Below are 16,360 nucleotides of genomic sequence, written 5' to 3'. Positions count from 1 at the left end.
ACTTTATTTTTATCACAAAAAATAAAAAATTACAAAAAAAAATATTTTTTATCTTTAGGTTAAAGACAATTAGTATATTTATATTTATAGTATTATAACATTTGAAAATACAAAAAAAATTAGTTTCAGTTGTAGTATTTAGTTTTATATTAGTTTATTTTAATTTAGAGTAATTTTTACATTTTTATAGATACATTGTATTATTTGGTCTTTTTAGCCTAAGTTCAAACCCAAAAGACATGGTCCAACCCAATTACCTTTAGCCCATTCTTCCCAACCCATTAGCCCACTTAAATGCAAAATTTAATTCTAGTCATCTATTTCCTTCTAATCCAATGGCCATCATCCCTTCCCACCTTCATATAAAATACCTAATTATAGAAACCCACCGTAAGTTTTCAATTCAGATGCGTAAGAGAAAACAGGTCCGCCGTTTATACACCAACTAACCCCCCCCCCCCCCCCCCCGAAACTTTGGTCTCCATCTAACCTCATTTGATCCATCCTCAACCTAGAGAAGCAGCCATGACTCTGAAAGCAAACGGCCCTCCTCATCTTTTCAACTCCACAACCTTTGAACACCCATAAACAAACCGTCCGTTCCTGCTTCTTCATCGGATAGCCTTCTAAGAACAGGGCTGCTGATCCCATCTCTACGACAAAAATCAGTGAAAAACAGACCCTACTTATACACACAACAGCCGCTGGAATTCAGGACCCCTCCCCCCGTTCATCTTCCTCAACCAGCGATAACTCCAAAAATCAGACCCCCCAAATATCTGTTACCCCTTCTTCTTCACAAAATTGAACACCCAAAACACCTCCTCCATCGAAGCCACACACATACTCATAAAGGTGGAGAGGCAGAAAGATTTTGAGTCGTCGATTCCGGTTTGAAGTGTCGTTGGCAGCGAGGTTCTTAATTTGAGTTCGTTGAAGGTTCTCGACAAGGATTTTGTTTCGTGTCAAGTTCTCTTTTTGCTTTCGGACCATCGCCTGATTTCCTGTACTCATGAGAAATATTCATTACTGAAGGTGCATCTCCTCTCTATATAGAATGATTTAACAATATCTTGGCTTTGTTTTTGTTTCTTTGGTTGAATATTTATTTGGTTCTGATTGTTTGTTCCTATGTTCAACAAGTATGCTAGTTTGAATGAGATTCTGTGGTTTGAGTGTTATCAGTGATTCTAATTCATTATCTTCCATTATTGAGCTTATAATTGTATAGTGTTGTTCCAAACATGGACTTTAAAGTTAAAAGGTATGCATTCACTTCAAAATCAGCTTCTGTATTTCCGTACGCCTATGATTCAATATATATTTTCATAGTCTTCTTGAGTAAACAGTTTATGTGGATTTTCAAGTGGTTACATTCACAATTCTTAATTTAATTAGCACTTTCATGTCTTTGGTTTGTTTGGATGACAAGAATGGCTTATTCTGCTGAAAATAAATTATATTTTTGTTCTACTAGAACTATATTGGGTTGGCTCAACGAGAGTTAAGATAAAACTCTTAAAAATTGAAATTGGATCGCAACTGTTTGCGTGTTTCTTTGGCTGTATTGGGTCGCGATGTGATATTAGATGTGAAAATCAGACCGTAAATATTTAATTGTTTTGCTTTCATCATTTTTTTTAAACGTTAGGAGCATATTTAGGCCAATCACCCAGGTGGATGAACCTTTAGGCACATTTTGAATTTATTATTGTGATTATGTACCCGTTCGCGTGACATAGCCACGGTTTCAAAAATCAAAATCGAGGTATGTGTTCGTGCAACTTCGACCGAACTTTCTTAATAATAATAAAGCGTGATTAATTGTGGACACGTACGCGTGACATGATTCTTGACATGCCAAATAAAATGATCGTTTTTAAGATAATCCCATAATTAAGAGTAATTAAGCAAATATAAGCATTTTAAAAAGGTAAATGCACATAGGTTCTAAAAATAAGTAATTAGACAACTTAAGCCAAGTATAAATTGCTAAGCGACCGTACTAGAACCACGGAACCCGAAAATGCCTAATACTTTCTCCCGGATTAACAGAATTCCTTATCTAGAATTTCTGGTTCACAGACTTTTAAATAAAGTCGAAAAATTTTCTCGATTTGGAATTTAAAAATAAACCGGTGACTTGGGACATCAAAAATAAATTATTCCAAGTGGTGACTTTGAGAAAATTAAATAAAATAACCTCATTTCAAATAATGTCACTTTAATTGGAAAAACTCCCTTATACTCCCCTCGGGTGTTAAAAAAGGAGGTGTGACAACTCTAGCGACTCTACTGGGGATAAGAACCTAGAATCTCTGGTTTAGGGTTCAAGAATTCGAGATTTTTAATGTGATTTTTTATTTGGCTTTATTTATTGTTGATTACTGTATTTTGTGGACCTAGTGTGCTAATTCCTGTTTATTTACCGCTTTGATATTACCTGAACTTTATTAAACTGTCTCCCTACGCCTCCCTTCTGAGTATTCTATAAAATGGTGCACACGTTCGCGTGACTCACTTTTTTTGTTAGAAGTTATACCAAATAGAACGAGGATCGGCCAGCAACAAGGCCGAGTAGACTTTCGTGCTCCCGATACGTTGCCCCCTCTTCGGCTCGAGTTGTTCGCTCGAGTAAGCCAGGTCTAGAACACAACCCCATGTTTAAACTTAGTATAATGCAACCTCATGCTGGATCCTTAGTAGGAACGTTTGTTTGCATCACGTGCATTTGACCTTGGGGACTCAACACAGGGGTTGGGTCCGTCTAGGATAGGTGTACCCAAAATAACAGACCATCCTAATGCATCCTATTGTTTTTGAGAGCGCGAAGCGCAAAAAAGCGACAAAGGCTCGCCTCGCTTCAAAAGCGAAGCGCACGCTTTATTAAAGTGAAGCGCAATTCTTAAAAAACATAATGTAAAATTATAAATAATCAAAAACTTCAATTTAAATACTTAAAAGTAGGTACTAGGTACCACCAAATCATCCACAAACCATCCACAAACCATATGACAAGTAAAATTAAAGCTACTAAATTACTAGAATCAACATCTTATTCTTCTACTCTTCTTCTTCTTCAAGTTGTCAAAATCTTGAATTCCTCTATTATCTTCATATTGCTCGTCATCTTCTTCTTCCCCCTCCTCTTCATGATCACTTTCATCTTCATTAATTAGGGATAGGGATCGACTTGTAGTAGCCACACATTTTCCCTTCCTAATAGAGCTTGAACTTGGAGCAAAAGAAGCAGAAGAAGAAGCAGCAGAAGCAGAAGAAAAATAAGAAAGGAGAAGAAGAAAGAAGAAGAAGAAATGAAGAAGAAAGGAGAAAGAAATTACCTGGACTGGAGAAGCAGTGGTCGAGCTCGAGCTTGAGAGAGAAGGGGTCAACCCTAGCCCTTTGTCGATGTCTCTATTTTGACGGGAGAAGCAGTGGTCTGTTGTGACTATTTAGGGGTCTTTTTTGTATAATTAAAAAACAGACCCCAATTTTTTTTTTTAAAAAGGGCCAGTGCGCTTTTGTAAAAGAAGCGATCGCTTCGTCGATTTTCTCGCTTCGTCGCTTCAGCTAGTGAAGCGCGCGCTTTTCAAGATCGCATCGCTTCGAGCAGCCAGAAGCGATACACTGTCGCTTCGCGTCGCTTTGCGCTTTAAGCAACGAAGCGATCGCTTTTCTAAACACTGATGCATCCTACGTGTTATGTGAACATTTATTTGTTTCGGCTTGCATGTTGACCGGCTAGGAAAAGAAAATCAAAATAAAAAACCAAGAGTGAGGTAGGTATTTGAAAATCCTGAAACTCTTCCGAAATTCTAAAAAAAAAAAGTTATTTCAAAATGAGCCAAAATTTTTAAGTGCCATGTTTCCCGTGTTCTGTCAAAGCTGATCGAACTACACGGGTTTGATTCTCACCGGATGTGAGATACGTAGGCCTACCTCATCGGTTCCGACCCCAATTTGTAAAAATTCAAAAATATTTTCCTTTAGTTCCTTCTTTAGAAAATTCAATTTTTTTTAAAACTCAATAAAGTAGTTTCCTTCTTCTAAAGTCTTTCATACGAACAAAATAAAAAAAATCAAAATCCATAATACGGGTTTCCTTTATTTTGAAGTATTTTTCCCAAAAATTCAGAGAAAAAAGAATCCAAAAAAAAATTCTTCTTTAACAGTCTTTCTTTCGTAAATGTCATAAAAATTTGAGAAATAAAAGTCCAAAAAAATATTTTCGCTTTCCTTTAAAAGTACTTTCGTAAATTGAAAAAGAAAAAAAAAAGAGAAACTCAGAAATCCAAAGTGTTTTCTTAAAAGTCATTCTTTCAAAAATCCACAAGTCAAATCAAAATCCAAAAAAAAATATTTTTCTGCCTTTCTAAAAAGTCTTCCCCCCTCCTTCCAAAAAAAAAAAAACATTTTCCTTGTTTAAAAGTCTTTCTTTCAAAAAAGTTTTGAAAAAAAATTGAAGTCCAAAAATATTTTTGTTTTTCTTTAGAAATACTTTTGTAAATTTAAAAAAAAAACTCAGAAATCCAAAAAGTCACTCTTTCAAAAATTAAGAGGCAACATCCAAAATCTAAAAAAAAATATTTTCTTTCTTCTTTAGAAAAAGAGCGAACAAATGAAAATTCAAACAAAAATATCTTCCTTTTACTTTTGAAATTCCCAAAGTTCAAATCAAAAGAAAAGAAATTTTTAGAAGTCTTTCTTTCAAAAAATAAAAATAAAATCAAAAATCCAAAAAAATATATATATTTTCTTTCTTCTTTTAAAGCATTTCTTTCGAAAATTCCAAAAAAAAAAAAGAAACAAAAAATTCAAAAAAAAACTATTTTTCTTTTTCTTAAAGCTTTATAAAATTAAACAAAAAAAAAGAGTTAACTTATTTACTTTATTCCCGATCTTTTCGAACTACGCAAAATCTGATTCATGTGGCGTCATTATACGTATGCAGTCCCCATCCGATTCGATCATAGCTATAAAATAAAATTGAGTGAAAAAAAGAAGAAGAAAAAAAGAAAAGAGTGAAAAAAGGCAAAAAGAGAAAAGAAAGTGCCAAAAAATAAAAGAGCGACAGAAATGAATTGAAAAAAAATCAAGAGTGATTAAAGAGAGGCAGAAATAAAAGAAAAAAGGTACATACTGAAAGAGTTAGTTAAGGCCGGGATGAAATATGCAACCGTTCAAACGCATGGTAGAAGCATTTAACTGTTAGGTGCATTGCATCCCAATATGCGATTTCCTATATGTTAAATGTCTCAAAACTAACAAGGTTGTTGGGTGTGCAAATTAGCTAGGTTCTGTTCAGGTGGTTGGTTTTATTGGTAATCTGGCTTCCCATCCTTACTTACAAGATCCAAAGAAAAAGGTTCCTATAGCCTCTGAAAGTCATCCACAAATCATCGATCCTGAGGATAGCCCAGCACCGGTTGTTCCACAACCAGAATCAGCAACTGCTAAAGAGAATAGGATGTTGCGTCTCCGTATATTAAAAATGTGGGACGTCTGATCTAATGGTAGGGAACCGCTAAGTGCAATCCCTGGGCTCCCTGAGTTGATCCCCAGGTCAGGTGAGGTTACCAACGCCCCTATGCCCAACCCGCTCATCCCATGCGGTCACCCTCCAATGCTGTCTAACGTTCCTTGCATGCCTTCTATGGTTAGCCCCTAGGCGCCAGTTTTCAGGGCACCTCTAATATTGTTCTCTTCAGCACCAGTCTGCACAAGAGCACAACTAACTTTACCACGGCCGTATATTGAGCCTCCAATGTTCACCTTTCAGGGTCCACAACTTCAATCAGAAATAACATATGTAACCTCGTACTCCTTCACTCAACCTCCACAATATGATCTCTCAGTGGGGCAAGAAAAGGTTGTTAAAAATCTCAAGCAAGAGGAAATGACTCGGAAGATGAAGAGCCTGGAACAAAGCCTGAAAAGCATGCAAGTTCTGAGTGGCCAAAAGGGTGTCTCATACTCTGACCTCTGTATGTTTCCCCATGTCGACTTGCCAGCTGGCTTCAAGATGCCAAAATTTGAAAAGTGCGATGGGCATGGAGACCTTGTCGCTCACCTGAAACGATACTGTAACCAGTTGTGAGGCGCTGGTGGAAAAGAGGAGATGTTAATGGCCTATTTTGGGGAAAGCCTTACCGAAATCGCTTCTGAGTGGTATACGGATCAAGAAATTACTCATTGTCACATGTGGGACGATATGGCTCGATATTTTGTCCGCCAGTTCCAATATAATGTGGATATCGCTCCCGACAGAAACTCTTTGTCCAATTTGAAAAAGAAAACCGCAGAAAGCTTCCACGAATATACTGTCAAATGGCGTGAGCAAGCTGCCAGGGTAAGGCCTCAAATGGACGAAATTGAAATGGTCACGGTCTTTCTACAGGCCCAAGAGGCGGACTACTTCCAGAACATGATGTCCTCTATGGGTAAGCCTTTCGCTGAGGCTATCAAAATTGGGGAAATGGTTGAAAACGATTTAAAAACAGGTCGAATATTGAATCATGCTGCTTTTAAGGCCATATCATAGGCTGATCAGAATGGCTCAGAGGGTTTGATGAACAACAATGGAAGTGAAGAGGGAGCCATGATGGTTTCGAGCTCGAGGGGGCCCCGCAGGTCATTCAGTTAATCATATATGCTTTCTGATGTCCCTTAACACTATTATCCCCTTCAATATGCTGCTTATGACGTGGCACCGCCTCCTTATGCAGTGATGAACGCGCAACCTTACACGCGGCCACAACATCATACACAAAATCGAGCTCCGCCTCCCATAAATGCACATCCGTACCAAGCTCCATATAATCCCCAACTAAATGATCCCCAATACAATCCTAGCCCAAGAGAGCCTTTCAGAAAGAATCAGTTCACCCCTATTGGTGAATCATATTCAAGCTTGTTCCAAAAGCTAATAAGGCTAAATCTATCGCAGCCAGTGGCCCCGAACCGGCCAAACCCCGAGTCCCCCTTGCACCGAGCCGATGCTAGATGTGAATACCACTCTGGAGTAGTGGGACACAGTACAGAGGACTGTTGGACCCTCAAAATGGCAATTGAAGATTTGATTGAAGCTAAAAGAATTATTTTTTGGGATGAAGAAGCTCCTGATGTGATGAACAATCTGTTGCCTGCCCACAACATCAGGCCAATAGTCGGAATGATTTGTGAATATAAGGAATTTGATCCGGCACTGAAGTCCAATGCAGCCATTGCCGAGATAGAAGAAAATCCGAAAGTTTCCCATCAGACGTGAGTCTCGGTAGCCAGTCTTGCTATCCTTTTTGCGTCCGGATTATCTCAGGGTGTGATCCGAATATTTTACTTTATTGTCTTACTTTCCGATGTAGACCCTTCTATCTTCAAAAATTGAAAAAAAATAATCAAAAAATCAAAAATCAAATGAAATTAATATTTCATTGTCCAGGAATGTCTCTTTTCTTAATTTTACTTTTCTTATTCTCTTTTTTAGTTCTGTTAAATGCAGATTTCAATAACATGACATGCTTGTGGACTTCATGCCCAGATCCTGAAACGCTGTCAGACCTCGAAATAATGAATCAAGAATTAGATCGCAATAAAGATAAGTTTAAGGAAATAAAACAAAGATTTGGAACATCTGAAGGAAAATTGGTTTTAGATTGGAAAAGTCCATACATTGCAACAAGAGTACTGCCAAAAGAGTGCGTTGTACTGGGGCATATCGAAGGAAATGTCCTTGAAACAACTATCAATACAAATGCAGTCAAAAGGTACTATGCTGGATCCTCTATATAGTATTAATGTTCTTCGGTTGGGATGAAGAAGACTTTCTTTCTTACTATCCATATTCAACCCTTTGCAAACCCTTTGTGCCGGTTACTCCTCTTTGTATACCCTCTTTGGAACCTGAAAGTGTTATTGCAAAAAAAAAAAAATGAAATGAAAAATGAAAAAAAATGGAAAAGAGAAGAAAAAAGAAAAATACAAAAAAGGAAGAAAAGACAAAGAAAATGAAAAAAAAGAAAAGACGAAAAAAAGAGAGAGGAAAAAGGAAAGAAAACGAAAGAGAAAAGAAAACAAAAAAGGAGAAAAAAAAGAAAACCAAAAACAAAAGTTTCTTGAACTACGTTCGACTTGATTCCAAAAGGATACGTAGGCAGACTCTCTCTAAGGTTCAGTCACACCAAAATAAAAATCCAAATTCCCCCAAAAGTTGAAACTGGGGCAGAAGTTATAATGGTTCGGCGATAGTTCGCCTGAGAGGTTCCAAGGTTGTAGTTCAATCCAAAAGCTTTTTACCCCAAAACCATGTTCAAATCCTTCTGATCAATCGGCAAAGAGGTTCAAACGGGAGGATACGGTTACTTGGATCTGATACAACAAAATGAGAGAAAAAAATTGAGAGAATCTTATTGGTGAAAACTCACACGGGCACCGTAAGGCGGTGGTAAGCAGAGAAATAAAATGAGAGAGTCTTATTGGTGAAAAAACACACGGGCACCGTGAGGCGATAGTAAGTAGAGAAACTAAATTAAGAGTCTTCTTAGTGAAAACTCGTAAGAGCACTACAAGGCGATGGTGAGAAGAGAAATGAGAGAGGCCAGCTCGTGAAAATCCGCAAAGGGCACCATTGGTCGAAAAAGAGGATCTTTAGTCACGGACATTGATGCAGTCTTGGGCAAGGTTTCTCGTTTTCGAGGAAAAAGATGTGATGAATTTCTGAGAGTCGGACGGTTTACACAGATCAGGCATCCAGTTCAAAAGGCATGTCATGTTCATTGAAGTCCGCATGTACTCCAGATAAGTCCTTCTTTCCTTTTCCCGAAAGGGACACTTCTTGTTTTAAACTCATTCTCCATTCCATGGTTTGTTTTCTTTGAATCCCTTTCGGTCTAATTCTATTCTGAAACTAAGACAAAGAAAGGATGGTAAGATCGATTTACAGGGCTTTCGTTTGATACAGGCTAATGTGCAAAAAGGCACCCAACCTCGTCAGGGGCATCAAGTCGACTTCGACTGGCCATGGTGGCTGATGCTTCGAAATTAAAACTTTTGGAAGAAATAATCCAGAAATGAAAGGCCTATGAAGGCGAAATAAAGTTGAAAAAGGTCAAGTCCCATGCGACTAGCCGTTGCGACAAAGTTTGAGGAGCCAAAAATTCCCCAATGCTCTGAAGTTTTTGTTTAAAAAAAAAAGAGAAGAAAAAAGAAAAAAAAGAAGAAAGAAAAACAATAAGTCAGAAGGGAAAGGCCTATAAAGGCAAAATAAAGTCAAAAAGGGTGAGTCCCACCGACCAATCTTTATGGCAAAGTCTGGAAAAGCCAGAGTTTTCTTCAGGGTCAGAAATGCAATCAGTATTCAAGAAACAACCAGTTGCAGATGAAAGAGGTCGAGATCAAGTGGTTGAAATAATCAAGGCCATAAAACCAACCACCGTTTCAAACTGACAAATTTTTCTTTGTTGAAAAAAAAAACAGGTGCAATCTAGAATCAACCTTGCAAGAAGCAGGTGCTGCCAAGAAGAAATTGCGCAAGGGCTAGAAACAGCGTTGCAACAACAACCCAAAAAAGGGAAGTCTCATTCAAAATTCTTTCTCGCATTTACTCATTCTATGAAATAATGAAAAAAAAGGAGAGAAGAAAAATGATGAAAAAAAAGAGAGAAGAAAAATGATGAAAATGAAACAAAAAAGAAAAGAAGAAAAATTCAAAATTATGGTAGTATAGGGTCTCCAATCCCTAGCCGCGTCTTTTCCAACATAGGATCTCACTCCCTAGTTGATGCCAGCATAACCTGGTAATCCTTCCAACATAGGGTCCTATTCCCTAGTCGATGCCAGCATAACCTGGTAATCATTCCAACATAAGTTCCCACTTCCTAGTTGATGCCAGCATAACCTGGTAATCTTTTCAAACTTAGGGTCCCACCCCCTAGTTGATCCCCGGATAACCCGAGGATCTTTCCCGGCATAACCCGATGAATCCACGGCATAACCCAAGGAACCTTTTCGGCATAACCCGATGACTTCCCTAACATAACCTGATGACCTCCCTGACATAACCCGTGGACCTTTTCCGGCATAACCCGATGACCTCCCCAGCATAACCCGAGCACCTTTCTGGCATAACCCGATGACTTCCCCAGCATAACCCGAGGACCCTTTCCAGCATAACCCGATGACTTTCCCGACATAACCCGTGGACCTCCCCGGCATAACCCGGGGACCTCCTCGGCATAACCTGAGGACCTTTCTGGCATAGCCCGATGACTTCCCTGGCATAACCCGAGGACCCTTTCTGGCATAACCCGATGAATTTTCCGGCATAGCCCGTGGACCTCCCCGGCATAACCCTAGGACTTTTCCGGCATAACCCGAGGACTTTCCCGGCATAACCCATGGATCTCCCCGGTATAATCCGAGGACCTTTTCCGGCATAACCCGTGGACCTCGCCGGCATAACCCGAGGACCTTTTCCGGCATAACCTGTGGACCTCCCCGGCATAACCCGAGGACCTTTTCCGGTATAACCCCATGACTTTCCCAGCATAACCCGTGGACCTCCTCGGCATAACCCGAGGATCTTTTCTGGCATAACCCGATGACTTTTCCGGAATAACCCATAGACCTCCCTGGCATAACCCCAGGACCTTTTTCGGCATTGCGAGCACGTGATTTTTGCCCTATATATGAATAATTCAAAAAATTCCAACAAAATAATTTTTTCTTTATTTTTACAATTTTGTGCATTTCGGTGTCATTTTTGATAAATTGTCGCATTTTATTTGCGCATGTTAATTTATATAAAATACAAAAATATGCATGTTGCATTTAGGTTTTAGTTTTATATTTTTAGTATCAATTAAGGGTTAATTTGTTTAGAACAAAACATGAAAATCACAAAAATTAGTTCACTTTTGCATTTTATGATTTTTATTATGAATTTGTCATGAAATAGTTTTAAACAATCTTAGGCATTAATTAGTTTATATATTAGGACTTTATTTTTGCAATTTTATAAAATCAAAAAAAAGACAAATGAAAACAAAGAAAAAGAAAGAGGAAAATTAGAAAAATAAAAGGAAAAACAATTAAAAGGAGTTGGTCTTAAAGACCCAAAGGTTAGGCCAATTTCGTTCTTAACTCCCCCAGCCCAAACGGATCCCAGCCCAATCACGCCCAAGCAGCCCAAAACCCTCCGGTCCAAGGCGTTAGATTCAAAACGACGTCGTTTGGAGTCGATTAATCCAAGCCGTCGAGGTCCCATGATATAACGGCTAGGAAGCCTCACACCTTAATATATATATGTCCGAAACATTACCCCCCCACCCCGGTCTCTCACCTTCCTCACCCTACCTCTCATCTTCATGAACCCTAATCCGCGCCGCCCCTAAATCCCTCGCCGGCGGTGAATGCCACTTACACCGTTCAAACCCAGATTAACACCATAGATCCCCCATGAACTCCTCTTTCCACTCCCATTATTGGTTTCCCTCGAATGTTGCCGGAGCTCGTCGAATCTTCGATTGAAGTTTCCAGTCAGATCGCAGGTTTATCCAAACCAGCCCAAAATCACACCACACAATCCCCGGACTTCCCTCAACCCAAATCCATGATTATTTTCCTTCAAATCTCTGTGAAGCGGCTCGAATTTCAGATCTAAGAATTTCTGGCCAAAACCCTAAACCAAAATCTTTATGATTTCGAACCGTAATATCCTTAACCATGGTTAGGGATGTTGCGTGTCAAAAATCGGAAAGGATTCGGACGTCAGTGACTGGCCTGAGTTTCTCGTTCTTCAGTGAGTTTTCCTGTTTCTTTTACTTGCATGGTTGAAGTTTTAGTTACAGTCTTGATTTCATTAAGTGTTCTGTTAATTTTACGATTTATTGTTGCGTATTAGTATAGTTCTGTCAATTTTTGTTAGTTCTGAATTTGATGTTTGAATGGTCGATTGTAAGCTTATTGGTTAAGAGTTAGTTTAATTTTATTTAATGTTGATCAGTAGCTTAATCTTTGCTTTGATTGACCCTGGCCTCTGGTATTTCCTAGTTTGATTGAGTTGGTATGATTGAACAATTGGGATTGGTTAGTTTGATTAGTTAATTTTTGAGTTCTAATTAATCAGTCCTAGTTAGTTTTGGATTAATTTAGGGGATTGGTTATAGCTGTTGAAAATGTGGGTAGACTCAGTAACTTTGAGAAGCTTTCAGGGGTAATTTGGGCATGGAAAAGGGTAATTCTGATAGGAATAGTAATTTCAAAGTAATGAAAGGGCAGTATAGGTATTGCATGGGTAGAAGAATACCCTAGGGCCTTCTGGAATAGGATTTTAGTGCACATTTCAGTACAATAGGGGTGCTTACTTGAGTAACAAGTTAGAAATAAGAGGACTAAACTGAAAATAGGGGAGGGACTAAAAAGAAAACCCAAAATCTGATTAACCCTCTTGTATCACCTATAAAAGGGTATCAAGTGCCTTGAGGAAGGGAACTAGAACTTTCAACTCAAAAATCCCCACCAAAAGCTCTCCTCCCTGCTTTCAATTTCAGCTAGCATTTCAATTCCAGTACTCAAAAAATAAAACATCAAAAAAAAGAAAAAATCAAAAACAGTTTTACTGTTTCATTACTAGTGGTAGTGATTCTTAGCCCTTCCTTGGGCATTCTTCATTCCAGCTCGAGGTTCTATTTTTAAAAGTGTTCAAAAGTGATCAACAACTGATTTAGGTGAATTTGGGGCCTATTAGTTTGGATTTCAGTTGGGTTTTAGGTCCAGCAGGATTGCAAAGGCATCTAGGTTCAGCTGTGAGGGCTAGGAGCGCATTTCAAGTGTGTGTTGAATTGATCTGTTGAGTCTGCTTGTATTTCTGGTTTTTTCAAAATCATTTCCTGGCCTGTTCTGTGATGCTATACTGCTGAGTTGTGTTGCTGTTGCTGTTCAAAGTAGCTGACTTCTTTTCTTCTCATATTTTCCCTTATCCAGGTACATACCTCAAGTCTGTCTCAATGTAATTCTCCTGATGGGAAATGAAGCTGCAGTTTCTGTTATAAATCTCCTTCTGTTATGTTTAAGTATTCCTGTGTATGATTTAATATGATTTAGTTAATTGTTTAGTGTAGTTAAACGTGATTGGAATTGGACTGTGTTATATGATACTAACTGTAGTTTATGGACTATAAACTTTCTTTATGTGAAGCTTTATCTGTAGAGTACTGAGTGAATTTAGCTTCCTGTGAGGGTGATAGGATAATCCATGTAAATTGGAGTTGATTTCTTGTGATGAGACCTTCATGGATCTGTAATTAACAGGAATTGGTAATTAGTGATTGTTTGCATTTTAACCTGCAGTGTTGGATTTTCTTTTCAAAAATGATTCTAGTCATTTCATGAAGCATGTTTAGTTTCGTGTAAATAATATTGAAATCAGTAGGTAACTAGAATAGGGTGGATTTTTAGCTAATGTGGGAATGATTACAAAATTAGGTTCGCGACCAGTGTTGAGTAGTAAATCATTTATCAAATTGCACGAGTGTTTATCAAGTAAATCGTTTGCTTTGTGAACATTGATTGGATTTCGATTCACGTAAATTGGAACTAAAGGACTGGGCCAATGTTGGCCAATTAAAGGCATTCAGGCCCAAAGGTGAAATGGCAGTTGATTCGTTATTAATAAAAGGGGTAGTTGTGGGCTTTGAGATAGGTAGCGGGTACAAGCTAAAAGGTACTCCCTTTTGTTTGGAACCAAACTTGAATTTGAGGCCCGATCTCCACAATATTAAGTAAGTAGGATTTTTATCTTTTAGAGACGAAACAAAAAGGAAAACCATAGTCATCTTAGGATTGACCTTAAATAAATGTTGAGATGAGCCTCACCAAATCAAAATAAATGCGGGCCCTCAATAATTGGTTATTAAAATTGATTAGAATTTGGACGGGCCGTTTAGCGAATTTCAACGGCCTTTCCCAGAATAATATTACGTTAAGTGCGATTTTAATTAAATTACCTTCTTAAACTCGGGTGCGCATTGATGCGACCCAAATCCAAATCTCAACGAAGTCGAAATGTGTTGACAACCACGGGTGCATTGATTGCGACGTGGTTCGAAACGCGTTTTCACGACGTTGCAATTCTTATTAAATAATAATAATAATAAAATCGATTTAAAATAAAAAAAACATAAGCTAGAACGTGTATTAAAATCAGATAAAATCAAATACAACAATTAGGTGACCGTGCTAGAACCACGGAGCTCGGGAATGCCTAACACCTTCTCTCGGGTTAACAGAATTCCTTACTCGAATTTCTGGTTCGCAGACTATTAATAGTGTCATAAATTTCCTCGGTTCGAGATTCAACCAGTGACTTGGGACACCATTAATCTCCCAAGTGGCAACTCTGAATAATTAATAAATAAATCCCGTTCCGATTGTCCTTTAATTGTAAAAACTCCTTTACGCCCTTACGGGTGTAGGCGAAAAAGGAGGTGTGATAGCTCTGGCGACTCTGCTGGGGAAAACCCAGAATCTCTGGTTCAGGGTTCAGAATTCGAGCTTAGATAAATTGTTGTATTTGGTTGTATCTGATTTTCCTACATGTTTTGTGTTGAATGTGCTAAATGTTACCGCTTTGATATTATCTGAACTGTATATAAACTGTGCCGACAACCTTCTCTCTTCACCTCCGGGGATGTGCTTACTGGTTGAGACTCCCTATTCTGTTAGTGTCATAGCTTGAAATAAGAAAGAGGCCGGACAAGTTACGAAGCTGGATGGCCTTTTGGTTCCCGGTAAGTTGCCCCCTCCTCGACTTGAGTTGTCCGCTCGGGTACACAGTCTAGAACACCGACTCAGGATTTGAACATAGAATAACATGACTTCATGCCGAATCCCTAGTAGGAACGGTTATTTTCATCATGCTGCATTTGACTTAGGGGACTCAACACAGGGGTTGGGTCCGTCTAGGACTAGCAACCTGAAATGAAAAGACCATCCTGATGCATTCTCTTGTGCTGTGCATTTATTTGTTCCAAACTTGCATGTTGACCAGTTTCTGGATCCCGGAAATGTTGGAAAATTGAAACAAAAAAGAAAAAAAGAAGAAAAAGAAAAAAGAGAAAAAGGAAGAGAGAGATAACAGTTAGGGAGTTAAAAACCCAATGCCCAAACACTGTCGAAACTCTGCCGAAATTTTGAGAAAATGAAAAGGAAAATGCTTTATTTCTAATAATCTATTTTACTAAAAGCAAAAGGAAAAAAGAAAGGACAAGTCTTTTATTTTTGGAAAGTGGTTGTTGAAAAAAAAAAGAGTCTTTTATTCTTAGTTTGGAAAATAGGTTGTTTATTGTTCGTTGAAAAATTGAAAATGAAAAAGAGTTTTGTTTTAAAAATAGTTCGGTTAATTTGCCCGAACTACGCCGGTTTGATTCTCACAGGGCGTGGGATACGTAGGCAACCCTCATAGGGTCCAACCTTTCCTTTGCAAAAATAGCCAAAAAATGTCAGAATTTTTTTTCTATAACAAATTGGGTGGTGTTGTTTTGTCAAAAATAGCCAAATGTTCCCAAATGGAACGCCAGAAGGCTGACCTTGCATAGATAGCCACCTTTGGTCATGTTTTCATTTTTTTTCGACCCTCACAGCCTTAAGTTTTCGTCCCCGAGGCGTTGAAATGCCGTGTTGCAATACTGGGTATTTTTTTTATCTTAAATAAAAAAAGTAGTAAGAATTGTGACTAAGCCAAGTAGAGCCGTCTTGTCATAGATAGCCTTAAAATCTTTGTTCCCAAAGTGCTGAAAGGCCATGTTTGAGAGTCAAGTTTTTCGCTTGAAAATATATAGTTAATTTTGGGTCGAAAATATAGATAGATTTTTGAGTCTACTAAAAGTTTTCTTTTTGCTTAAACGCTTTAATAAATGTGCAGGATGAGCACGATGATAAATGAGCCCTTTTCAATAATGACCAAAATCCCTTTTGAGCTACAATTATGGTGGAGATTTAGGCAAAGAAGGGCAAGACGAAGTGAAAAAATATTTGAAAGACCTTCCGGATTTATTAAACATTCAGCCTCGGGGGATATTATCAGGGCTTTGGTCGCCTATTGGGATTCGACACATAATGTATTTCATTTCTCAGACTTTGAGCTCACCCCAACATTGGAAGAAATAGCGGGGTATATTGGAAGTGATCAAGCTCCATTGAGGTTCAAATACTTGATTGCTCCTAGGGCCATTACCATACACCGGTTCTTGGATTCCTTGAAAATACCCCGAACAGTTCATCATCCAGATTTTGCAAAGGGTTTCTGCAGTTTCCGCTTCATATATGATAGATATGGCCACGTGGGCGGGTTCAATAATCCAGACTT

At 38.4% G+C, this 16,360-nt stretch overlaps 1 long non-coding RNA gene across 1 annotated transcript; it reads left to right on the top strand.

Moving 5' to 3' along the window:
- The first annotated feature begins 504 nt into the window (after positions 1–504).
- LOC142176680 (uncharacterized) lies at positions 505–13,337 on the top strand. Its single transcript, XR_012705403.1, has 2 exons — positions 505–1,035; positions 12,979–13,337. It is a non-coding gene; the product is annotated as an uncharacterized LOC142176680 (long non-coding RNA).
- The last annotated feature ends 3,023 nt before the right edge of the window (positions 13,338–16,360 follow it).

The sequence above is a fragment of the Nicotiana tabacum genome, chromosome 22, assembly GCF_000715075.1.
Source record: "Nicotiana tabacum cultivar K326 chromosome 22, ASM71507v2, whole genome shotgun sequence".
In the NCBI taxonomy this organism is placed as follows: domain Eukaryota; kingdom Viridiplantae; phylum Streptophyta; class Magnoliopsida; order Solanales; family Solanaceae; genus Nicotiana; species Nicotiana tabacum.
The sequence above is the reverse complement of the archived record's forward strand: the minus strand, read 5'-3'. Positions and strand labels throughout refer to the sequence as shown.